The 22,581-nt window shown below is 36.8% G+C and overlaps 1 long non-coding RNA gene and 1 pseudogene across 1 annotated transcript in view; one reads left to right on the top strand and one right to left on the bottom strand.

Moving 5' to 3' along the window:
* Positions 1-280: 280 nt before the first annotated feature.
* Positions 281-22,581, bottom strand: part of LOC143669654 (uncharacterized) — an 80,394-nt gene continuing 58,093 nt past the window's right edge. Inside the window, exons 2-7 of the long non-coding RNA XR_013168955.1 lie at positions 12,542-12,648; positions 10,713-10,785; positions 9,005-9,114; positions 2,774-2,919; positions 2,141-2,261; positions 281-1,788 (exon numbers count right to left, since the gene is read on the bottom strand). This is a non-coding gene — a long non-coding RNA (uncharacterized LOC143669654). The remainder of the gene's footprint in view (positions 1,789-2,140; positions 2,262-2,773; positions 2,920-9,004; positions 9,115-10,712; positions 10,786-12,541; positions 12,649-22,581) is intronic.
* Positions 13,565-14,248, top strand: LOC143669650 (galectin-related protein pseudogene; annotated as a pseudogene).

The following is a 22,581-nucleotide window of genomic DNA, read 5'->3' as shown; positions in this document are numbered from 1 at the left end:
GTTAAGAAACAAACACTGGTGTGTTTTGTGTTAAGGGGTAAATGTGGTGAAGCTATAACAATTGGGAACTTGAAAAGACCAGGAGTTCTTTATATTGTTATTACAATTTTATATATAAAATCTATATATTCAATCATTACTTCAAAATATATTTAGTTACCATCACAATACCATGCCATTAAGGTAGAACAATATTAAATCCCATTATAGAGCCTAAACTCTAAAGAAATCCATTTAAAAATTATGATACTAAGTTTAAATTTAATTAAGGAGGTAGTGATTGAGTATTATATGAATGACCATTTTATGTTCAGTGTTTTGAATGATTTTGTGATGCTATGAAAACAGCACTATGTTTGGATTTAATTTTTGCATATGAGCTCCTTCACCTGGGAACTCTGAAGACTGTCCTTTAGCCAAGACTGAATGCTATGGAGAAAGCACTTACTTTTCTCAGGTTAAAACATTGAGTAAAGGCTTTCCCACGTAGATGACATTCCTAAGGTTTCCCTACAGTGTGAGTTCTCTTATGTTTTCTAAGGTTAGAATAATGAGTGAAGACTTTCTGACATAAATGACATTCATATGTTTTCTCTCAAGTATGAGTTCTCTCATGTTTTTTCAGGTTAGAACGCTGAGTGGAGGCTTTTTCACATAGATGGCTTTCATAAGGTTTCTCTCCTGTGTGAGTTCTTTCGTGTTTTCTCAGGTAAGCACATTCACTGAAGCCCTTACCACATAGAAGACATTCATAGGGTTTCTCCCCAGCATGAGTGTTCTCATATCATGTAAGGTTAGAGTAATGGATGAAGACTTTTCCACAGAGATAACATTCATAAGGTTTCTATCCTATGTGAATTCTCTCATGCTTTTTAAGGGCAGGACCTTGAGTGAAGGCTTTTCCACATAGATGGCATTCACAAGGCTTCTCTCCAGTGTGAGTTCTCTCATGTACTCTAAGATAAGAAATTTGAGTGGGGGCTTTCCCACATAGATGGCACTCATATGGTTTCTCTCCTGTATGAGTTTTTTCATGTTGTCTGAGGTTGGCACATTGAGTGAAGACTTTTCCACAAAGATGGCATTCATAAAGGTTTCTCTCCCATATGAAGTTTCTTATGTTGCTTCCATTCAGAATACTGAGTGAAGGCTTTCCCACATACATGACATTCATAGGGCTTCTGTCCAGTATGAGTGTTCTCATGTTGGTTAAGGCCAGAATATTGAGTGAAGGCTTTACTACATAGATGACATTCATGTGGTTTCTCTCCAGTGTGAATTTTCTCATGTTGTCTAGAGCTAGAATAAGTGAAGGCTTTCCCACATAGATGACATTCATAAGGTTTCTCTCCAGTGTGAGATTTCTCATGTTGTTTAAGGCCAGAATATTGAGTGAAGGCTTTACCACACAAATGACATACATAGGATTTCTCTCTAGTATGGATTCTCTCACGTTGTCACAATTCAGAATATTTAGTAAGGGCTTTCCCACATAGATGATATTCACAGTTCCTCTTCAATATGAGCTCCATTGTAATGTGTATGGGCAGAATTTTGAACAAATGATTTCTCAATTAGATGACATTCATATGACATACTTCTAGTGTGAAACTGTTTTTATTGTTTCAAAGATGATTGGTCATTGAGGGCTTTTACAAATAGGTTGCTGAAGTAAGATTTCCTTCCCTTGTGAGTTAATACATGATGAGTCACCCTGGAACTGTGCATGCAATCTTCTGGCAATTCACTACATATAATGCCATTCTTTTGAGCATGAGATTTCTGCTTCTAGGAAGTAGAGGAGAGACTATAAGAGGTTTGTCCATAAATATTAATTCATATACATATAAATTGTAAACTAGTCAATCAGCGAAGTCTCCAATTAAAATATTTCCCATATTGCTTATGAATGATGTTATTCTCCAGCAGGTATAGAGATCAACATTTTTGTAGCATCCAAACTGCTAAACTATCTAATTAGTTTTGAAGACTATAATGCTTCAAAGATTAGTATATGAGCCATATTTATAGAATTATCTTTTTATAAATAACTAAGATTATACTATTGTGGTGAAATTGATTTTTCTCTAAATTCAAATTGTTGCACACTTTTCCTGTATTAGCACCTAAACCAACTTACAGAATATTGAGTGAAGTGATTGTACTGAATTCTTCATTTATTCCACTCCCAGGTATCTATTTGGAAGACCAGGGTTACAGCCATGATGCTTACCAATGACATGATGGTAGGTATATCTTTCCTGCAGATATAATGCATGGATAGCATTTCTTGTTTTTTTAAGACTACTTTCCCTGCCTGAAAGAACTGACAAGTCAATTAATTGCTAGACCAGCATTAAGTAAATGAATACATTAAAGCAATACACATAGCCCTATAATTATTTAAAATATGGCAGCTATCTGAGAAAAAAATATCAAATTAAGGATTACTACAGGTAGAAACCTTTGTATGACATTGACAGTTATATTGTCAAGATTGAATTATAAGAAAAATTATTTCAAAAATAATATTTTGGGGAGGTAAAGAGAGGGAAAATCTTGAAGATGAGAACCAGGAAAAGGACAATAAGTGAAAATTCAAATCCAATTGTCCATGAATGTCTATTTTGCCAAAGACACAGACATTTGAATACAGATTAGTAAGTAAATGATAATATGATTATAACTGAGGAAGTTTCCCCAACATCCACACCTACACTCCAGAAAATATAGCTTGCAGAAATTGATGTCATAGTTTCAAGAACAGACTCACTCATTGACAAGGTTCCTCCTTGTTCAGAAGCACATGTTCCAAGAGCTCACCTGAATTCTGGCTATGGAACAATCTAGTTCCTTCTTCCTACAGTTCCTCCCCTTCAGCCAAATTTGAACTTAAATCTGATTTACAGACCTGGTATCCTGTTTGTGGGAAAAACAAAGGAAATTTTCTTTGCACTTACCAGTGCATTATCCTGAAGTCCAATGAAGCTGGTTTTGTTAGAGTATAAGCTGCCAGAATGCAATATACCAGAACTGGAATGGCTTTTATGAAGAGGAATTCAATAAATTACAATTTTATAATTCTAAGGATGTGACAGTGTTAAATTAAGGCATGAATAAGAAATTACCTTCACTCAAGAAGGGCTGATGTATTCAGAACACCTGTCAGCTGGGTAGTCATGTGGCTGACATCTGCTAGTCCCTTGCTTCAGTCTCCATTGCTTTCAGCCTCTGTTCCTGTGAGTGTTCCTCACTTTACTTCTCCATGGCTGGGTTTCATCTCTTGGCTTCCCTTGGATCTTTCTAGGTTCTGGCTTTCTTAACACCTCATGACAACACCTGCTGGGCTCCAAGCATCTCTAAACATTTCTGTTTCTGTTCTCCACATGTCCACATATGTGTCAGCTCTAGTGTAATGGTTCTGTGGTCTCTGAGGTTTCTGTCATTTTTAACTCTTTCTAATACATTTCCTCTTTTGAACTACTCCAGTAAACTAATCAAGTCCCACCTGGAATGGGTTAAGTCACATTTCCCTCTAATCAGAATTAACACCCACAATTGGGTATGTCATGTCTCTATGGGGATGATCTAATCAAAAGTTTCCAAGCTATACTATTGAATGAGGATCAAAAGAAACAGCTCATCCCACAAGATTGGATCAGGAATAAAATATGGCTTTTCTTGGGTATATTATATTTCAAAACAGGCACAGTGACATTCTAGTTTCTTATGCTATTTTAGCAAATATCATGAAAGTGGTTCACTTAAAATATAGAAATTTATTTGCCCATGGCTTTTAAGCCAGGGAAATGTCCAAATCAAAACACAATTGAGACAATGCTTTCTCCTCAACATTGTGGTTCTGGACTGGCATGTGTTGACCCTGCTTTCTTGGCTTGCCACATGTCAAGGTACAAGGCTGCATCACTTGATGTTTCCCTTCTATTCTAGGTTTCATTGATTTCAGCTTATTTCAGATGGACTTTTCTCCCTGTATTTGAATTTTATTCTCTTATAAAATATGTCAGTAATAAGATTAAAACATAACTTCTTTTTGGTAGTGCACTCCTTAACTGAAGGGACCTCACCAAAATGTCATGTTACAATTAGTATACAATCACAGGTATGGATTTTAGTTGACAAAATGTTTTCTGGGTATATACAATTTCAAACCACCAGACTCTACCCTCTGGCCCCAGAAAGACCTGTTCTTTCCATAGGCAAAAATACATTCATTCCATTAAAATATCCCCCAAAACTTAAGCCAAAGTCTAGTCCAAATTAGTTATGAGCAGCATTATTTACAATTGTGAAAAGATGGAAACACCCAAAATGTCCACCAACATATGAGTGGCTAAACAAACTGTGGTATATATATATGATGGAATATAATGTAGCTGTAAGACAGAATAAAGTTATGAAGTATGTAACTACATGGATGGACCTTAAGGACATTATGCTGAGTGAGATTAGCCAGACACAAAAGGACAAATACTATATAGTCTCACTGATATGAACTGACAATAATGAATAAACTTGGAGAATTTCATTGGTAATAGAGACCACCAGGAGATAGAAATAGGGTAAGATATTGGGTAATTGGAGCTGAAGGGATACAGATTGTGTGACAGGACAGGATTGTAAAATCTCAGAAAAGGATAGCACAATACTACCTAACTGTAATACAATTCTGTTAAAACACTGAATGAAGCAGAATGTGAGAATGATAGAGGGAGGAGGGCTGGGGACACAAATGAAATCAGAAAGAAGAATAGATGATAAAGACTGAGATGGCATAATCTAAGAATGTCTAGAATGTATAATGATAGTGACTAAATGTACAAATTTTAAAAATGTTTCTGCATGAGGAAGAATAAAGGAATATCATTACTGCAGGGTGTTGAAAATAATGGTAATCAATATTTAAAAATTTTTAAATGTGTGAGACTAAAGCAAAAAATGTTTATTGAGTACAAAATTTATATTTTGACTAGTGCATTTCCTAATATATCTTATGTAGACAGCTTAATTGAACACCATAAGTAAATGGAACTTTGAGTAGGGCATGATATTTTGTTGGTTTGTCCAGAGTGATACCCCAATAAATCCAGTGATTTGAACAGTGAATAAAAAGTATTTACAAATTCCTCTTTGGGAAATGTTGAGAAAAGAGGAAAATTCAACTTCCCCAAGTGGAGAATTCTTGATATTCTCACAAACAGTGTGGACAACCAAAGCAATAGTCTGTGCTCCCAATCTTTGGATTTGTTCATATGAAACTTAACCCCACAAAGGATAGGTCAAGCCCACTTAAAATTAGGCCTAAGAGTCACCCCCAAGAAAACTTCTTTTATTTCTCAGATGTGGCCTCTCTTTCCAGCCAACACAACAAGTAAGCTCACTGCCCTCCCCCTATCTACATGGGACATGACTCCCAGGAGTGTGGATATTCCTGGCAACATGGGACAGAAATCCTAGAATGAGCTGAGACTCAGCATCAAGAGATTAAGAAAACCTTCTCAATCAAAAGGTGGAAGGGTGAAATAAGACAAAATAAAGTGTCAATGGCTGAGAGATTCCAAACAGAGTCGAGAGATTCTCCTGGAGGTTATTCTTATGCATTAAATAGGTATCACCTTGTTAGTCAAGATGTAATGGAGAGGCTGGAGGGAACTGCCTGGAAATGAAGAGCTGTGTTCCACTAGCCATGCTTCTTGAATATGAGTGTATAATGATATAGCTTTCACAATGTGCCTGTGTGACTGTGAAAACTTCGCGTCTGATGTTCCTTTTATCTACCTTATCAACAGATGAGTAAATCATAAGTTTATTTTATTATTCAGTTTATATTATAATAATTTTATATAATAAAATTATTATATAAGTTTATTTAACACTGGCACCAAGTGTTAAAATAAACTTAGATTGAAATGCTAGTCATCAATGAAAGGGAGGGGTAAAGGGTACAGTACATATGAATTTTTTTCTGTTGTCTCTTTACTTCTTGTTCTGAATTAATGTAAATGTTCTAAAAAATGATCATGATGATGAATATGCAACTATGTAATGATATTGTGAATTACTGATTATATATGTAGAATGGAATGATCAAAAGTTAAGAATGTTTGTGTTAGTTTGTTATATATTTCTTTAAAAAATTAAAAAATAATAAAAAGAGAAAAAAATTGGTTATGGGTATGGTTAGCCCAGTCCAGGAGTACAATTTCCATCTGCCTGTGCACCTGGAAAATCCAGAGAAGAATGTGCAATGGAGGAACAAGTATGAAATAAATATTTCCATTTACATAGGTAGAAACTGAAAGGAAAACAGAGTTCATGGTTTCAAAGCCTTTAAAGCATACTCCATTACATTTCAAGGTCTGAGAGTTACATATGGAATGAAATTTTGACCTCCAAAACTGAAGTGGCAACTGCAGCCCTCCCAAGTGCTTGTGCATCTGTAAACACAGGAGTGAAGCCAATGACTCAGAACTTTGGGGGTAGTGCTCTGACTCTGAAATCCATGGGGAATAGGCACAACCCTCTCAGAACACTTATGCAGCAGATAAAGACTCTAAAATTCCATGACTACTGATTTCACCCTCTGAAACAGTGAGGTGGAACTGAACACGGGGTTGAAGGCCAACAGACTCCAAGCCATGAAATAGACATATTCTTTCAACATATATTTGTGGCCCCACCTTCTTGCCTGAAACTGTCTTTGGTCCAGACTTCAGCTTCATAGTTCAGCCCTTGAAGTGATATTTCCTACAATCTGTCCCTTTTCATTGAGGTTGCCAGTGATTTTTTTATGCAGATCTTGCAAAAACCTTGTCAGTTGTGAATGTTTTACATAGGGGTCCAAAGTGTCAGACAGAAGAACATTCCACAAATCCTTTCTGGAAAACTAAACCTCCAATATTGACTTAACAGAAATTGTTGACTGGTCTCATGTTTAATGAAACCTCACATGAAGCATTATTCTCAGGGGACTCACTTTCCAGAAGCTCCAACTTCTACAAACCATCAATTTCTGTTTTCTAAAGCCCATGATTTCAGTTCTTAGTTTATCCCATTCCTCTCACATTTTACTATAAATTGCAATTAGAAATTAGTCTGAACTTTCCATGTTTATCTTAGAAATTGCCTCAGTTAAATATCCTATTTCATGAATGAAGATCTGCATTCCACAAAACATCAGAACTCAATATTGACAAGAATCTTTGTTCCTCCTGCCTTCATAATGCATTATCATTTCCTTCAAGGGCATTAATGGAAATAACTTTCACATCCACACTTCTATGAATGGTCTCTTCAAAGAAATCTAGGTCATTTTCTATAAATGACCTCACTATTCTTCCAGCATCAACCAATTACCCCATTCCAAAGGTATATTCACATTTTTGGTATGTGCAACAAAAGCACCCCAATTGCCTGTTGCCAAACTTTGTTTTTGCTTCCTAAGCAAACAGCATTAAATGGGTTGGTTTGAACAATGGAAATTTATTAGCTTATGGTTTTGCGATTTGGAAAAGATCCAAATCCAAACATCATCAAGGCAACATTTTCTCCCCAAGGCTGCAACTTTCTGGGATTCACAGCTGGCAACCATTGTTCCTTAGCTTGCCACATGGTAAGACATATCATGCCATCTCCTGGTTTCTTTTTTTTTCTTCAAGGTTTCATTGACTTCAGCTTCTTACTACTGATTGCTTTCTCTCTCTCTCTGAATTTTGTTTTCTTGTAAGAGACTCCAGTAATAGATGAAGACCCATTCTGCTTGATGTGGAACACAACTTAACTAAAGTAACCTCATCAAAAGTTAATATAAACAATGGTTCACATGTGAAGGAATGGATTAGGTTTAAGAACATTGTTTTTCTGCAGTAGATACAGCTTCAAACCACTATAGTGACTAAAGAAGAACATATATATTGAAGGTCAACCAAGGGCAAAGTACCTGAAACATGGGAATATTGACCATTTTTCATCATGAAAGGGTGACATCTTGACCTTATGCCCAAGTACAGTGAGAACTTCTGGTTGCTGATGCCCAAGTTCAAGGACAGACTGCAGAATATTCTGTATTTTCAGGCAAGGAGAAATACTAGGTTTCCACAACAGTTCATTATTATTTTTGAAAATAATTTAAAAACAACTGTGAAAGTTAGGTTCATGGGTCAACTTGGCCAGATGAGTGTGCCCAGTTGTCTGGTCAAGTAAGGAATGGTATAATCATTACTGCAAAGAAATTTCATGGCTGGTTAATAAACCAGAAGATGGGTTCATAAAATCATCACTTGGTTTATTGCATCTGTGCTAATTACATCCATGATCAAATAAGGAAATTTCTTCCTCAAAGAGTGAATCCAATCAGTTGGATTTAATTCAATTAGTTGAAGACTTTTAGGGGAGAAGAGAGAACTTTCATGTCTTCTTCAGCCAACCAGCCCTCCTGAAGTGTTCACACTTCATTGGAGTTGCCAACTAGTGCCTGTGTTATGGAATTTGGACTCATGCATCCACACAGTTGTGTGAGACACTTTTATAAAATCTCATATTTGTAGATATGTCCTGTTGGAGATAACCTGATCAATATAATAAGCTTCCTTGGATCAGTCTAAGTAATGTGGTAAAGGATATACCTCTTGTTTTATTGCTATCATCAGAATCCACACCAAATACCTAGAGCACAATAATTACTTAGGACACGTTTAATCCCCTTATCTATCCCTATAGAAAATACTTATCATATTCCTATTACTGTACTGAGCATTTGACATTGAGTAAAAGAAAATGTGAAATTTGTGTTCACAAAGATTATGTTTCAGTCAGGTGAGAAAGTAGATGTAAGAAATAAGGGGACAAAAATTTTAGGCAGTTTTTCACATTATAAAATAACACAGAATATGTATATAAAGTAAAAAAATAAAATCTAAAACAATATAAGTAAGCTGTTTCAGATACTTCTTAAGAGGAGTAGATGGGTAAGTTTGAGACTCACCTACTGAGAGCAGTTGATTGATATTCTCCAGCATCACATCTCTGAACAGCTTTCTGTGGGATGTATCCTGCAGTGAATTCTATAACTACATCTTTCAAGTTCACTAACTTCTAAAAACACGAGAGATAGAAGAATTCAGGTAGGGCCATCTTCCAATATCCAGAGCAGAATGATTGATAGCATAGCACTGAGGAATTTGTGACTGTTAAAAGAAATCTTAAACTACATTTAAGTTTTAAGTCATGATTCTCAATGCTGAAGTTAGTCATCTGTCTTTCACAGGTATAGACATATACACATACACACAACTGATTATTTGTCTCAATTATTAAAAAAATCTCAAAAAGCACATGGTGTAATATAACCTGGACATTTCCTAATAAACTGGTCATTATGACTTGCTGATGATAATGTATGATTTGAACTTCACCCTTTTAAGAAAAGATACTTTTCAACCTATTTCAAGTAAATATAGAGACTCATCACAGGACAATGAATACCCATGTTTTGCCACTTTTATAACTATAGATTATTGCCCCAGATGACCTCAGTTTTCTTTCATCTAAGAAATCATTTCACAATCAGTTTGAAATTTTGAAAGATCTGATGAGCTTATGTGTAAAGTATTTTTCATCTGAACATAATATGCAGGTATATTATTCAATAGAATGGCAGCAAACATTGCAGCTAAGCATAGCATTCTGTAGAACTAAACAGCTATTGTAGACAACTTGCAACAATGTATGCTGCTTAACTCAACTCTCCATAACTCAGGTATTCATTAAAACATACAAGCACAGACAGATCAGTGGTACACTCCACAGACTCCTGAGACTCCTATATGGTCCTAGCTGGCCATTCCAGGGGTAAGAGATCTTCCAAACTCAACTTTCCTTGGTTTCTTCAAAACCCATATTCATCATCTCTTCTACCTTCATCTCCTTGTTATGTTCAAGAATAAAAGAAGGCTCTCAAGTTATTATGGTCTCTCTGACTCTTTAAATGTTTTCATAGGGACATAAATTTTACTCTACCCACTCTACTCCTGAATGCAAGCTAAAGTTAAAGAAACAAGAGTTCTTTTCATTACTTCCATTTACAAAATTTGAATAAAGACTGTTTAAAAGAAGGGAAAATGGGCAATGAGGACAAAAGGGAAAATTTTTAGGTATCTTTTAGAAAGTTATAAAAATGTACAAATACACAGCAACACTACCTTAAGAAATTAGGAAAATAAACTATTCCTCTTTTCCTTATATTAACTAATCCTCACATTTGCCTCTATTAACAATGCAAAACCCTCCATCATAGCAACTGTGTCACTGTACTGATCGAATTCACTTGATGAACACCAGCCTCCCTACTGACTGTAAACATCTGCTGTTACATGCCTCTATCACCTAAGTTCACTGTATGCCTAAGCCATTTGCTGGCATTAACAGGATCAAGGAGTGTATTATTCCTCCAAAGAGGATATGGGCTGAATGAGAAAAAACCTCTCTCAGCTCTCCACTGAATAGAGTCTTAATGAAGTCTGGAACAAACTTGCAATGAAAGATTACATACTGATGAATGATCACCATCCCAGAAACCAGGATAAATATAACTTTAGCTCAGGTCCTTAAATATCTTCTAAATGAGATTAGAATATCCATGCCATCTGCTGAAAACACATGGGTAATTTCAGTAAAAAGAATTCCTTACTCACCACTGCCTGCAAGGTCAACAGTTCAGCTGACAACTATCTTCCTCAGGTTTTATATACCACAACAATTTATGCACTAGTTAAGAATGTAGAAAGAAGCTATTAGATTCTGGACTTGTCCCTGATTTCCACACACAATTCTCATGACTTCTAATCTTTCACCTGGGAAAAACCCAGTCCAATAAATAGGAATATGAAGTATGCTCCAAAAGAATAAATTCTTTGTACAGATAAGATGAAAATCATTGAGTTCTATATATTCATTAGCCCATGTTTTTCTGAGACTTTCCATTCCATCCCTGATTTCAAAACATTTGGTCTCCACATCCAGAGGAAACACTGGATTTTCTCAGCTATCAGCATGCCTGGCTTCTGAAATATTCATCTCTGAATATTTTAACTCTCACTCCTCTCCTGCTTTACCTTGTACCTGTCTTCTGAGGATACTTGCCTGAAATCATCATGGTTCTTCCACATTAGATGTCTAATAATATCACTCTCTCAATACTTACTTATGATCTCACCCTGGTAAATTTAGATAGTGACCAAGAATCAATGCCTTTTATTATGGGGTGATCAATTCAATGACTTGGTCCACTTTGAGGGATCAATGGACAGCTGCCCTTATACAAATATAGTCCTGAAAATCCCTTGCATCAAAATGTAGCATGTGTATATGGGTCATAACATCTTATAATCCCCATAAATTCAGGGGGCTCAAATAATATAGAATGAAGTATTAGGAAACAAACCTAGTATCTCAATCTGATATTAGTAAAATGGCAGTTGACATCTCATACTATATTAATAGTTTTCATCTGTAACATCCTTTCATTTCATAATTTTATAGATGAGGAAGATATTTTATGTTTTAAATTTTTATTAACATTGTTAATAATTACATAATAATTTCACAGACAAATGATGATATTTTCTGAAAAGCAAGTCAGATGAACTTACCCATTTATAACTGAATTCACATAAACAATGTTGTATTAAATGTGCTTGGAGAATTACATTTATTTAATCTTCAAATTAACCATATTGATTAAGGCAGATTTACCTATTCAGTAAATGAAATGAACAGAGGTTCAGAAATGTTTAGTAATCTTAGAAAATTACATGGCAAGAAAAAGACACAAGTCAGAGTTTGAATTTTTTCTGCCTGTCTCCTCAGTTCAAATTCCTTAAGGTTTACACCTAGGTTTTACCTCAAATGCCATCTCTCATTTCAATAATCAGATTCTGCACCTTATTGTGAAAATCTCATTTTTATATAATTTCTTTACTCAATTATGCCTATGTCCAGGTTCCCCTCCATGTGAGGACCTTCATATGATTGAATCCACTACCAAAACATCAACTTCTGTCTCACCTGGTGTTTACTGACCAGCATAAACTATACTAACATCAATATCCACTTACTGAGAATAGTCCTTATGTCCTGTCTTTTCCATGACTCCAAACAGAACATGATTAAGATGTTGAGCCAGGTTTAAACACAGAGCTCCTTTCCCTCAGGTCACTAATAAAATTTGTCATTATTCATTTATTAGTTCATTTGCCTGTGCTTCCTACTGGTCTACCTGCTTGAATTTACTCCTTGAATGATTTTAGGAAAGTTTCCCTGTGAAAAGTGCTAATGAATTATGAATCTAGAGAAAGTGTATGTCCGCTATAACCTAATCTGATCTCAAATGGCCTGGGCATAAATGCCTGCAGTCAAATCCAATCATTTGAAAGTAAATAAGGACTGTCCTTTCTGGTTAAAATACTCTTTCTTCTAAAACAGAACCCAAACAGGGCAAAAATGCATGTAAATCAAGACTTACTAATGCACCTTCACCAAATTCCAGTGCGAAGAGGTTCTTTAACACTCTAGAAAATGTACCATTTCATGGGGTACTCTCCTTTAATGCAGTTGACAGTGTCATCAGTCCTATAATTCAAACACACCCTCATTATTTCAAATGACAGTAAAAATACATATAATCAACACATGCCTTCTTTAACAATATCTTTGCCATCAAAATGCATACATCACAAAGATACTTTTTAATTCCTATTAAAATATAAAAACCAACCTACATAACTTCCCAGAGGATTCTTTTTTGTGGATTTTGATATGCTGGGGTAAGGACTCTGGGGTAAAATGTCTACCAAACTACATCTCTAAAAGTATTTGTAATCAACCACCATTCACTAAAGATGTGAACATCAGTGTAGTATATAATTACAGCTGTTTGTGCTAAAAATACATATTCAAATAAAAATGTATTCATTTGCTTTTAAATGTATATATTTTATTACTGTACAAAGGAAAGAACATAACATATCTCATCATCTCAAATTTCGATACTCTTCTAAGAACTTTAAAACACTTTAACCCCGCACGCCCCGACCCGGGTAGGACCGTCCCTCACCCCCGGGCCTCCAGCCACCGTCCAATAGCTGAGGCGCAGGGCAAGCTGAGCAAGCCGCGGCAACCCAGCTGGGTCCCCGCCCTGGACCCGGACACCGGCGGCTTTTAAAGGCCGCCCAGGGCCGGCACGGTGCGGCCCTCGCCACCTTCCTTCCCCGGGCGGCGGCAACCACAGCCGGAGCCGCAGAGCCGACCCCTACTCCGCCGCCACCTTCGACCTCCCGGCTTGCGCCGCCCCTTCTCTCCCCTCCCCTCCCCCTCCTCCCGGGCTCTGCCCGCCGGGTCGGCGCCGGGCCCCCGGGCGTGCGCGTCGGAGCCAGCCTCGGACCCGCTCCCTCGCCCGGCGCAGGACAGCCCCGGGATGCCGTAGCGCGCGCCGCGTTCCTGGTCCCCCTGGGCCGGGCCGCCCTCGGTGCAGCCCCACCGCGCCGTGCAGGAAGATGGCGGGATCGGTGGCCGACAGTGATGCCGTAGTGAAACTAGATGATGGGCATTTAAATAACTCCTTGGGCTCTCCGGTTCAAGCAGACTTGTACTTCCCACGACTGATAGTTCCATTTGGTGGGCACATTAAAGGTGGCATGAAACCAGGCAAAAAGGTGTTAGTGATGGGCATCGTAGATCTCAACCCAGAGAGCTTTGTAATTAGCCTGACCTGTGATGACTCTGAAGATCCTCCCGCGGATGTGGCAATTGAACTTAAAGCTGTGTTCACAGACCCGCAGCTACTCAGAAATTCTTGCATATCTGGGGAAAGGGGAGAACAGTCAGCAATCCCTTACTTTCCATTCATTCCAGACCAGCCATTCAGAGTGGAAATTCTTTGTGAGCACCCACGCTTCAGAATGTTTGTGGATGAACACTAACTCTTTGATTTTTACCACCACATTCAAACATTATCTGCAATTGACACCATAAAGATAAACGGGGACCTCCAGATCACTAAACTTGGCTGATGTTGCTTAAACCACCCCTGCTTCACATAGGACCAGGTGCCACAACCATCTGAGTGTTGGTCTGAAAGAAGTGTCTTAGCAAGATCTGGAGACTTAAAAAGAAAACAAAAACAAACAGCAAGTTTACAGTCTCTTTTCTGTGCAGTTTAAACACAAAATGACAACCTCAACTGTGCTTTGCCCTTTGGAAGAAAGCTGTTGGGACAAAGACACCGAGCCATTATTCCTAGAACAAAATAATACATTTATACTGGATTTTATTCAAACTACACTAAAATAGATTTGTGATGATTTGTGATTTGATAGAAACTTATTCATCTTTTCAAAGCTAAACAAAAGTGCTAAAGACTTTTAAAAAAAATCGGTACACCGAAATCAACTATCCTTTCTGCACTGAAGTGTAATTGTGTAGCAGAACCAACATTTTAGTCAGGGTATTTACACAGAATGTATTGTTCAAGGATTGTTTGATTTTGTTTTGTTTTATTTTGGTCGAGTTGGGTTGTTTTTTGTTTGTTTTTATTTGTTTTCTTTTGCACAGCATAATGTTAATTCAGATTTTTAAGGCTTTCTTGTAGTTATTTATTTATATTCAACGTATGTATTAGTAAGCATTGTCACTGAGCATCAGAAACCACAATTTATGAACATTTGAATGTATAAATATCTTATGTCCCTGGGGGAAAACTATGTATTACAGTCATGAAACAGGTAAATTTCTACTTTAAAGTATTCAGTGTATCCTCTATACCCCTAAACTTAGGATTTATTGATATGAATTGCTCTTTATCCTTTTGGGAAACTTTGCAATATTTCAATACAATTGCTTTTCAAGTTATTGATCATTAAGTAACACTCTATTTACATTTGCTTTTTCACCTTACTGTGAATTAGCACAGTATTGGCTTCCTTAAGGTTAATTAACTATTTGTTCCTAGATTTACATAATTACAAAATAAACAATTTAAGTTGTTTTTAAATTAGTTGAGAACAGAGGTGATTGCATAGACAATTTGTTAAATAACTACTATATGAACTTTTAAAAGAGTAATATTAAAATGATTCTGGAATGCAGTATAAAGCAGAAGCAGATGGCCCCAGATAACTTTCTCAGAAATGGTTTATATTAATTTAAGCTGTTAGCTCATTGTATAACTTTTCTAATGTGACCCTCACCAATATCCCCAAGCAATGTCTTTGGAGCTTCAGAATAGAAGATACTTCCTACTGTGTTGACACTGCTGAAATGTTAGGGTAAGATAGGATCCAGATCAGGAAACAATCCAGTTTATCTGTGAGGTCAACCCCCCCAGGCCTCTGGGTCTTTGAGTTCAGCAGAGAATGTGGATGCTTCCAATTAAACTGGAGGAGTTTCCCTGCACTTGTGGAACTGATGGTGCAGTGGAGTGCCCTGCTCCAGCCCAAACCTGAAGAACTGTAAATATCACTGCAAGGCAAGGGCTGGGTAGAGTCCTGGGTGCTGGACTTCCCAAACTCCATTAGCTTTGGAGCAAAGGCCCCTTGGCATTGCTTTGGTCACGTAGTGGGGGAAGAAAGGGGTACAGGGGTGGGGGTGTATTTCTATATCATTTAGATTTGATTTGTACAGCATACTGCATCTTGCTATGACATGTTCTTGTCCTGCTTTGCTTATGAGATTTTTACACAGCATGCACAGGCACTGAAGTGGCCATGTCATTTTCATGTGTCGAGAATGTAGACAGTGTTTCAGTACCAAAGTTTAAGATAAACAAAGCAAATGAGCATTTTGAATTTTTTTTGGAGGTGATGTGTTTGGATTCCTCTCAACTTTGAAACCATTTACCACAGCTCCATTGTGTTACGTAAGAGGATACTTTATTCCACAAGACACACTGTGCATTGAAAAGCTTTACATACCAGCTGAGTGATTCAGCCTTATTCGGCCATCAGGGCTGTTCTGTGGCTCCAGGTATAGCCAAGTGATTAATTTCTCATGGGTTTGTAGAGCCATTCAATTTTGAGAAGTATTTGTAGACAGATTTAGAGGGCACCCTGAGAATATATTTATAGGGGTTTTGAGCCTTCTTATAGGGGAAGCTCCTGTGGAAGGTCTCCTTTGAATAGCCAACCTTTCCCACCCACTGCATAATTCAGCAGAAACTATCTGAGCTTGGAGTAGAGCTGATTGGAACTGACACTCAGGAAGGCAATGAGGCAGCTTCGCTTGAAGACACGGGGTTAGTCCTCTCATTTCTCCATGAGAGCTATGGGAGCCTTTTGGCAAAGCCTATTGGGATCCATCTAAATGACATGATGGTTTGATTCAGGTACAGCTACATTAGTAGAGGGCTAATCTGGCTGCACTAATCATTAGTTTGTAAACCAGAAACAATTTTCACATTCTCTCATTGGCCTATGAAGTTTAAGGTGAGAACTTCAGGATAGAAAGTGCAACTTAAAGTTTCACAGGAAGGCATTTGGGTTTTTAAGCTATTTCTGACCACAGCCCTAATTTTGCAATATAACCAAAAACAAGGGGTATAAATAACAGTCAGGCTCTGGTGGAATAAGAGGCAGGTTTTAGACAATCTGTCCGTTTCTGCAGCAAAGTTAAAGTGAATGTGTGTATCTCCTTAAAAAGCTATTAAAAGTGACTTATAACTTTCTGGGTCATCTCAGAATCGTCTTAAAAATTTTTTTATTTTTTAAAAATCTTGAAACCCCCTTTCAAATCATGCCAACCTTGGTTCGGAGTCTCTGAAGAGTTCACTCTTAGAGTTGATGGTGATTTGTTAAAATGGCAAATCCTTTCATTTTTATTTTTTTTTAAACCCAGAAAGGGAGGAAGCCCTATTGCCTTGACAGGACCAGCATTGGCATTTTCAGTATTAATGCAGAAATAACATTCCCATGACATATTTTCAAAGAAACACTTTCTTATTTACTGCCTGGTGTAAAATGTTGCTAAATGTATTCTTACATGATTATGTCACTGCTGAAAGTTATTTGCACTATAATAAAGAAATTTTCTAAAAAAACAAAACAAAACACTTTAAGTATTAAGTTTCCCAGAATAAATAATCTAGATTCATTAATGATTTTACTATGAATAGGATTTGTACCATATTTTTCCTTTTACTCAGTCTGGGATCATATAATACATTCAAATTTTACTGTCTATATAGTCTTTCTCTCTTTTTTCAAATTTTATGAAAACATATATGCAACATAAACTTTCCAATCTCAAACACTCCCCATCATATAAGCCATGGGAATAATCATATGCAATATATTGTGCTGCCTTCATCAGCTACTTTGCCAGAACTTCACAATCACCACAAACAGAAATCATACAGCCAGCACTATTTCCTTTATATTAAAAGTATGAGAACATTCAGTCATATCTTAAAATATATTTTAAAACTTCAGAAACAAAAATCAAGCAAATCATTTTAGGTATAGGCATTTGATTCTAAAGTCATATTTTAGCTTTCATTTTAAGCTCACTGTTATGAAATTTAACAAGATGTATTCTGTATTAGTTTATTACTATGCATTTTGGTAATCAATGACTCCATCATTATGGTTTTCTTATAGCCCTAGGAATTACACCCTAGTTACACCACAACATTTTTGATGCAAATGATATTGTTCTTGTTGCAAATGACATTGTTTTGTCAGAAATGTGAAGATGGTTACAGATTACTCTGAACTAGGCCTCTACAACGGTATAAAGTTATACTCACAAATAAAAAAGATAGTTAGCCCAGAACTGTGGAGTTTAAGCACTACATTAGAAGAGATCATTTATAGGAAAAGAAATCAAGGATGCTTTGAATACAGAATACAGAACTATTTCATTTTGGGAGATGGGAAATCCTCCCAGAAATGCAGGCATTCTGTACAAAATATTGTTTTAAGTTTTTTTTTTTTTTACCCCAGGCACGAGTCACAGGTAAAGTACCTTACTAAAGTTTAAATTATCAAAGATGAGAAAGCTTTCAAAAATATAATTTAAAAAGAAATAAATAAAAAGAAAAACAAAAAAATCAGTTAATCTACATTACTGATGAGGGAACTGATATATCTCACTTGAGAAATAAATATTCATGTCTGGAAATCAGATATTACAGCCAGATGGGAAAGCATAAGTTTATATACATAAGATAATATCTGAGGTCAAGTGAATGAAAGTATTGCCTAGGTAAAGAGGAAAAAGAAAAGAAGAGCTGAGACTGAGGCCTGCATTTCCTATAATTAAGGTTTCAGAAAGAGCTCACAAACACATAGAATATAGACCAGAGAAATCCAGGTGAATACTGATCTAGGAGATGAGGACAGTTTCCAGAAAAAGGGAATCAGGGAATTTGTTGAGGAGCTTTGTGGGGTTAAGCAGTATTCAGTTGTATCACTGAGGTGGAAGTAATCAGACTCTCAAGGATATTGGATGTATACAAAGACAGTTTAAAACATATTGAGTGCATTGAGAAAAAAATTTAAGTACCTACACCACAATGAACCATAGAACTTTAGGCAACTTTTCAGTAAGAATTGAAATTTATATTTCAGTGGAACTCAAGAGTTTTACTTCACTGCCTTTTATTAGTGGATTTTGTTTGTTGTGAATATGGTGGTAAATGTCACTAGAAATAAATGTGAAATATGCCTAGGCTAATATATATGAAAATCATTTTCTTTTTATTAAAAATACATGCACTTTTGCTGAATCACTTCTGTAAAGTGTGGAAAACTCAAATGGCCTCTGAACCCATGGTGTATAGTAACTGGATCTGCAAATGAGTATGCCAGAAACACTGGCAGAAAAGAAAAAATCAAAGACACTAAACTAGACCTTTCTAATCAGGATCTGCATTTAATGAGATCTTAGGGGATTCATAAGTATGTTCAAGAATGAGCTGTACTGGTTCAGAATTTATTCCAGTGTTCCCTTTCACCATGCTTAAATCCTGTGTGGCAAAATGAAAATTCTTTCACTGCTTCATTCAGTTCATTTCCAAAAAGACATCATCAAGAAAAGTTTATCTCAGGGTCTTTGCCTCCATTGTAGTAATTCAGATAACTTCTTGTTGCCAAGACCACAGATTCGCAAAATCTTTCCTGACTTTTGGAATAGGCTCAAAATAAAATACTCCACATTGAAAATATTGAATAATACAGTCACACTTAGAATGACAAAAAAGAATCTGGGCTGTTTCTTCAACTTCCAGCCATACTTTGCAGATTTAAAGGTTTCATATTATTTTAACAATTGCTGTGTCTAACTCAAAATTTGTATCACATGCATTCATTTAAAATTTTATCTTTCCCAATCAATACTCATTAGATTGACTTCCTTGTGGCATGCAAATAGCACACACACCAATGACAATACTTTCAAAATAATTGCTTCATAATTTTAGTTAATTTAATTTCTTGTTCATTATGATGAAATTATTACTTATTTCTAGTTAGGATGACCACTTGGCCAGGTGCTGGTGCCTTGGGCAAGCACTGGCCTGTCTATTGCTGTGAGGACATTTCATGGACTTAAGTCATGATCACATTAGCTGCATCCATAGTTGATTCAGTTAAGGGGATTGTCTTCTGCAATCAGTGATGCTTGCCTAATCACAAGAAGGCTTTTAAGGAGGATTCAGAAGAGACAATAACTCTTCCTGCTTTAGCCAGCCAGCCTCTTCTAGGGGTTCATTGAGGACCTTCATTGAAGCCACCAGCTTGGGGCCTGGCCTACAGAGCTTGGACACTTACATCCCCACAGTTGTCTAGCCAGCCTCTCCTGAGAGTTCATTGAGGACTATCTTTGGAGTTGCCAGCTTGTGGCCTGCCCTGCTGACCTTGGACTCTGCATCTCCACAGTTACATGATACAGTTTTATAAATTTTATATTAACAGATATCAACTGCTGAATCTGTTTCTCTAGAGAACCCTTGCTAATACAGCTTGGTATCAGAAGTGGTTCTTAAGAAACAGAATCTTGAAAATGGGTTTTTCAATGGTGCAATGGTGACTCAGTGGCAGAATTCTTACCTGCCATGCCAGAGATCCAGGTTTGATTCCCAGTGCATGCCCATACAAAAAAAAATGAGTATATATGATTGGTTTCTGCATTGACTGGACTCATAGGCACTAAAGACTGTTTTCCACAATCTAACACTTCCAATCCTTGGGGTGAGCTGGCAAAAGAGATAGTCAGAATATCACCATTGGATTCTGCTAATGATTCACTTATACAAAGACAGGCTCTAGGGGACAAGTTTTGTACATCTTTATGGAGGTGTTGTTTTCCTTTACATGGGCAGGGACCGGAAATCGAACCCAGGCCCTCTGGCATGGCAGGCAAACATTCTTGCCTGCTGAGCCACCGTGGCCCTCCCTCTTTATGGAGTTTTATGGAAATAGGAGGTATAGGGATATTGGTTGGCTGTTAGATATGTTGTATACATTGATGAGGGAAAGTAATAAACTGAAGGCATCAAATGAAAAGCTTATGCAACTTGAATGTATGGAACCATAGTTCCATGGAAACAACTGAATCAAAATTTCCCATCCAAAATTGGGTGTTTAAATCAGTATGGATACACCCTAATAAAAAATATCCCACCCAACAAATGAGTAAATAGTAAGGAGAGAAAATATTACATAACAGGTGGGAGGAGGGATAAAAAATTTTTGGTTGACTGGAATACTAGTGGTCAATGAGGTGAGTGGGTAAGAGTATATAATTTATGATATTTTTCTTTTTATTTCTTTTTCTGGAGTGATACAATTGTTCTAAAATTGATCATGGTGATGAATACACAACTATGTGATGATTTAAAAAATTGAATATGGTGATGAATTTCTTGATGAAACTGTGAGCCTTAAATTGTATACTTTGGATGGATTGTAAGCTGTGTGAATATATCTCAATAAAATTGCATAACAAAAGATCCTACCCAACAATATTGAATCAGGATTAAAGAATACAGTTTTTCTGGGTGTACACAACAATGTCAAGGTACCAAGCAGTTCCAAAAGCCCACAGGACAAACTACATTAGATTTTACAGTCTGAGAGTCATGTTCCTTGGTGCTTTAGAATGCAGCTGTCCCACCCTTTCTAAGAGACTAAGCAGTGGTCCTGCCTTCTTCAAACACTGAGGTGAAGGGTGCAACCTTTGGGGACATTGGAGAGACCACCTTTTTCTTGGCTCCACCCTCAGGAAGCATAGGGTCAGTATCTGGGTTCTCCGCCATCTCTGGGGTACACTCTAAACCCCCTCAGGAAATTTGGATAGCAGCAAGGATCTCCCTAAACCCCAAGGATTGTACTCCACCCTCTCTGAGGCCAGGTTCCCTGAACTTTGAGGCAGAAGACCTGCTCTCTTTCTTCAGAGTAAATTCACCCTCTCCAAATGTACACGTGTGCCTGCTTTCTTGGTCTGAATATAGTTCTGTCTTTAAAGCTTTTCCCCCTACAATCTGTCCCTTTTAGTCAAGACTGGCAGTGGTTCTGTTTAAACAGTTCCCACGAGATGCATGTTGAATTTTTAAGGCAGAATACTGGGATCATACCTATCAGATGATAGAACTTTCCACAAATCTTTCCTGGATAACTTCATTTCCAATCATTGCTTTTTCTGAAATGGCTTACAGATTTCATTTTTTTTTATTAATTAATGGAAAAAAAGCAAAAAAAGAAATTAACCTAACATTTAGAAATCATACCATTCTACATATGCAATCAGTAATTCTTAACATCATCACATAGATGCATGATCATCGTTTCTTAGTACATTTGCATCGGTTTAGCAGAACTAGCAACACAACAGAAAAAGATATAGAATGTTAATATAGAGAAAAAAAATAAAAGTAATAACAATAGTAAAAAAAAGACAAACAAACAACCAGACAGACAAACAAACAAACAAGCAAACAAACAAAAAAACAAAAACCTATAGCTCAGATGCAGCTTCATTCAGTGTTTTAACATGATTACTTTATAATTAGGTATTATTGTGCTGTCCATTTTTGAGTTTTTGTATCTAGTCCTGTTGCACAGTCTGTATCCCTTCTGCTCCAATTACCCATTATCTTACCCTGTTTCTAACTCCTGCTGGACTCTGTTACCAATGACATATTCCAAGTTTATTCACTAATGTCCGTTCACATCAGTGGGACCATACAGTATTTGTCCTTTAGTTTTTGGCTAGTCTCACTCAACGTAATGTTCTCTAGGTCCATCCATGTTATTACATGCTTCATAAGTTTATCCTGTCTTAAAGCTGCATAATATTCCATCATATGTATATACCACAGTTTGTTTAGCCACTCGTCTGTTGATGGACATTTTGGCTGTTTCCATCTCTTTGCAATTGTAAATAACGCTGCTATAAACATTGGTGTGCAAATGTCCGTTTGTGTCTTTGCCCTTAAGTCCTTTGAATAGATTCCCAGCAATGGTACTGCTGGGTCGTATGGCAATTCTATATTCAGCTTTTTGAGGAACCGCC

This window comes from Tamandua tetradactyla, chromosome 26, assembly GCF_023851605.1.
Source record: "Tamandua tetradactyla isolate mTamTet1 chromosome 26, mTamTet1.pri, whole genome shotgun sequence".
NCBI lineage: Eukaryota > Metazoa > Chordata > Mammalia > Pilosa > Myrmecophagidae > Tamandua > Tamandua tetradactyla.
The sequence above is the reverse complement of the archived record's forward strand: the minus strand, read 5'-3'. Positions and strand labels throughout refer to the sequence as shown.